This window comes from Chelmon rostratus, chromosome 3 (genome assembly GCF_017976325.1).
Source record: "Chelmon rostratus isolate fCheRos1 chromosome 3, fCheRos1.pri, whole genome shotgun sequence".
Lineage (NCBI taxonomy): Eukaryota > Metazoa > Chordata > Actinopteri > Chaetodontiformes > Chaetodontidae > Chelmon > Chelmon rostratus.
This window is the reverse complement of record NC_055660.1, coordinates 26,406,187-26,410,972: the sequence shown is the minus strand read 5'-3', so window position 1 is coordinate 26,410,972 and position 4,786 is coordinate 26,406,187.

Sequence of the window (4,786 nt, the reverse complement as noted above, 5' to 3'; positions counted from 1 at the left end):
AGAAGAGAGGTGAGGAGAAGAAAGGAGATACCAGGAGAGGAGAGGAGAGGAGAGGAGTGAAGTGAAGTGGAGAGGAGAAGAGAGGTGTGATGAAGAGCGGAAAATATTTTTTCAGAGAGGAGAGGAGAAGAGAAAAGTGGGGAGCAGAGGAGAGTAAAAGAGAGGAGAGGAGAGGAGAGAAGAGGAGCAGCCAACAAATAATTCTCATAAATTCACACACTTCAAAATTTGTTGCTTAAACAATCCAAGTGAATTCAGTTTAAACATTGCAAATAAATCCAATTCAAGTACATTCACCCGCTTCCAAATTTGTTGTTTAAACATTTGAAGTGAACTCAGTTTAAACAGTGCAAATAAATCCAATTCAAGTACATTCACACATTTCCAAATGTGTTGTTTAAACATTTCAAGTGATATCAGTCTAAACATTGCAAATAAATCCAATTCAAGTCAAGTCACACACTTCAAAATTTGTTGTTTAAACATTTGAAGTGAACTCAGTTTAAACAGTGCAAATAAATCAAATTCAAGTACATTCACACACTTCCAAATGTGTTGTTTAAACAATTCAAGTGAATTCAGTTTAAGCAGTGCAAATAAATACAATTCAAGTCAAGTCACACATTTCAAAATTTGTTGTTTAAACAATTCAAGTGAATTCAGTTTAAACAGTGCAAATAAATCCAATTCAAGTACATTCACACACTTCAAAAAACTCAAATATATAGAAATATATACAATTCAAAGAAATTCAACTAAAAAAAATAAACAAAACCAGAACAACTGAACTAAGTTCTGGAACGAGAACTCTTCACTTGAGACTCACCTGAAGACTTACCGTCAGGTGCAGCAGCTCTCTTGAGTCCGCCACCGCCACGCTGCTTTTTCCTCTCGTTTAAAATCCTCCGTATGTTTCTCACCCACCTTGGCTGAGGGACGGAGGGGCACAGCCGAGGTTTTTTACTCACCTGAGGGAGGTTTCAAAAAAGTACAATTTCATTTGATGAATTCCTAAACCTTAACTGAGATACAGAATACTATTTCTTCTCAAATTAAAATAGGGTCATGTCGTACACATCATATGGGCAGAGATATGGAGACGAAAGCCAGGTGAAATGTTGCATATGTGTATCGTATACGTACCTGAGGGGTTTTTGGGGGGCTCTCGCTCCGCTTTCTGAGGTGGATCTTTGTTGGATAATTGAGGACAAAACAAATCATGTTAGTTGTCATGAACTAACTGAGTTAGTGTTTCGTGTGATTTACTCAATAATGGCTGAGTTACAGTTACTTCAAAAGATCCATGCAAATGCTACCTCAGTGTTTTTATGCTGAGTGAGCGTATTTTTTTAAGAGTATACGTACCTGAGGGGTTTTTGGGGGGCTCTCCCTCTGGGGCGGCATCAGGTGGATCTTCGTTGGATGATTGGTTGCCACAAGGATCCTCTGTTCATTCTGTGACTCTGACATGGAAGTCGTGGAGTACACTTAAGAAAAATAAAACATTGGTTCAACTTTAAAAAAACTGAAGCAATCAATCACATGAAATATTTGATGTTGACTCGATGTAAACAATTCATTCAGTTTAAACTGTATTTTTCATCTCCATGCAAGCTACCTTCTGAAGATGGGGCAAACCAATTATTTCTATTGCCTCAAATTAAAAAAAATCTTATCTTTATTTATTCAGTTCAACCTGAAATGTTTTAGCTTCATGCAAACCACTTTTAACGGTTGGAGCAAAGACATTTTTTGTTGTTGTCATGCCCCGTGGTACACTGACTACTGTACTAAGATCATATACTTTGGGTTTTCTGCCAAATGAATGCTGTTCAGATGCCTGATCCTACCCCTTGTCTAACTGAGAATGAATCACAATCACAACAGCTTCAAACACAAATATTACATAGAAAGTTTAGTTTACATCAACAACCTAATAATTTTCAGCAACTGAAGTGGGAAAAAAGGATTGAATGAAGAACAGTTTTGTTTTACATTACTCACTGTCAGTGTCAGAGGAGGAGGTCGCTGAAGACACACTGGGCTGGTCAGGGTTGGCACTGACAGCCGGTGACCACATGCAGCACTGGTCCATCTAAAGGCAGAGAAATACATCATTCAAGTTACTGCACATGAACTTTACTAAACCACGACTTTACCATGACTTAACCATGACTTTACAATGGCTTTACAATGACTTTACTATGACTTTACAATGGCTTTACAATTGATTGATTGATTCCTTTATTTAAAACATGTAATGAGCGAAAGGGAGTAGGAAGAAGTGTAAACTTAAACTCATGACAATGATTTTGTGGGGGGAAAATCATCACAGTGTTGAATTAAAAGCCACAGAATATTCTCCTGACTTCATTCAACAAATTGTCAAATTTAATAAAATGAAGATGGTTCACCTTCATAAAGATTGCAGAGGACAAAACAAATCATGTTAGCTGTCATGAACTAACTGAGTTAGTGTTTCGTGTGATTTACTCAATAATGGCTGAGTTACAGTTACTTCAAAAGATCCATGCAAATTGCCACATCAGTGTTTTTAAGATGAGTGAGCGTATTCTTTTAAGAGTATACATACCTGAGGGGTTTTTGGGGGGCTCTCCCTCCGGGGCCGCACCTTTCTCAGGTGGATCTTCGTAGGATGATTGGTTGGTACAAGGATCCACTGTTCATTCTGTGACTCTGACATGGAAGTCGTGGAGTACACTGAAGAAAAATAAAACATTGGTTCAACTTCAAAAAAACTGAAGCAATCAATCACATGAAATATTTGACGTTGACTCGATGTAAACAATTCATTCAGTTTAAACTGTATTTTTCATCTCCATGCAAGCTACCTTCTGAAGATGGAGCAAACCAATTATTTCTTTTTGCCTCAAATTAAAAAAAATCTTATCTTTATTTATTCAGTTCAACCTGAAATGTTTTAGCTTCATGCAAACCATTTTTAACGGTTGGAGCAAAGACATTTTTTGTTGTTGTCATGCCCCGTGGTACACTGACTACTGTACTAAGATAATATACTTTGGGTTTTCTGCCAAATGAATGCTGTTCAGATGCCTGATCCTACCCCTTGTCTAACTGAGAATGAATCACAATCACAACAGCTTCAACCACAAATATTACATAGAAAGTTTAGTTTACATCAACAACCTAATAATTTTCAGCAACTGAAGTGAGAAAAAAGGATTGAATGAAGAACAGTTTTGTTTTACATTACTCACTGTCAGTGTCAGAGGAGGAGGTCGCTGGAGACACACTGGGCTGGTCAGGGTTGGCACTGACAGCCGGTGACCACATGCAGCGCTGGTCCATCTAAAGGCAGAGAAATACATCATTCAAGTTACTGCACATGAACTTTACTAAACCATGACTTTACCATGACTTAACCATGACTTTACAACGGCTTTACTGTGACTTTACAACGGCTTTACAATGACTTTACTATGACTTTACAATGGCTTTACAATTGATTGATTGATTGATTCCTTTATTTCGAACATGTAATGAGCGAAAGGGAGTAGGAAGAAGTGTAAACTTAAACTCATGACAATGACTTTGTGGGGGGAAAATCATCACAGTGTTAAATTAAAAGCCACAGAATATTCTCCTGACTTCATTCAACAAATTGTCAAATTTAATAAAATGAAGTTGGTTCACCTTCATAAAGCTTGCAGAGGACAAAACAAATCATGTTAGTTGTCATGAACAAACTGAGTTAGTGTTTCGTGTGATTTACTCAATAATGGCTGAGTTACAGTTACTTCAAAAGATCCATGCAAATTGCTACCTCAGTGTTTTTAAGCTGAGTGAGCGTATTCTTTTAAGAGTATACGTACCTGAGGGTTTTTTGGGGGGCTCTCGCTCCGGGGCCGCACCTTTCTCAGGTGGATCTTCGTAGGATGATTGGTTGGTACAAGGATCCACTGTTCATTCTCTGACTCTGACATGGAAGTCGTGGAGTACACTGAAGAAAAATAAAACATTGGTTCAACTTCAAAAAAACTGAAGCAATCAATCACATGAAATATTTGACGTTGACTCGATGTAAACAATTCAATGAGTTTAAACTGTACTTTTCATCTCCATGCAAGCTACCTTCTGAAGATTGGGAAAACCAATTATTTCTTTTTGCCTCAAATTAAAAAAAAAATCTTATCTTTATTTATTCAGTCCAACCTGAAATGTTTTAGCTTCATGCAAACCACTTTTAACGGTTGGAGCAAAGACATCTTTTGTTCATCAATAACGTAATAATTTTCAGCTACTGAAGTGAGAAAAAAGGATTGAATGAAGAAGTTTTGTTTTAAATTACTCACTGTCAGTGTCAGAGGAGGAGGTAGCTGGAGACACACTGGGCTGGTCAGGGTTGGCACTGACAGCCGGTGACCACATGCAGCGCTGGTCCATCTAAAGGCAGAGAAATACATCATTCAAGTTATTGCACAAGAACTATACTTAACCATGGCTTTACCATGACTTTCTGGGACAAAGAATCCTTGCAGTGTTGAATTAAAAGTACCGAAATACAATAATGGTCCAGTGTATCACAGTGTTATTACTGCACACGGCCAGTGCAAATGGAGTATGAATATACAGAATACATCGTCATATTTATGACTGCATATCTGATTCTGCTGTGTGTCAGAAAATTTATTGAGGATCTACATGTGAAAACTGATTCAAAGCAGACTGACAGTTGACTTCTGCAATCAGCAAAATCAGCGTTTTTATCATGAAATTAAAAGAGGGTCAGGTCATACACTGTTGC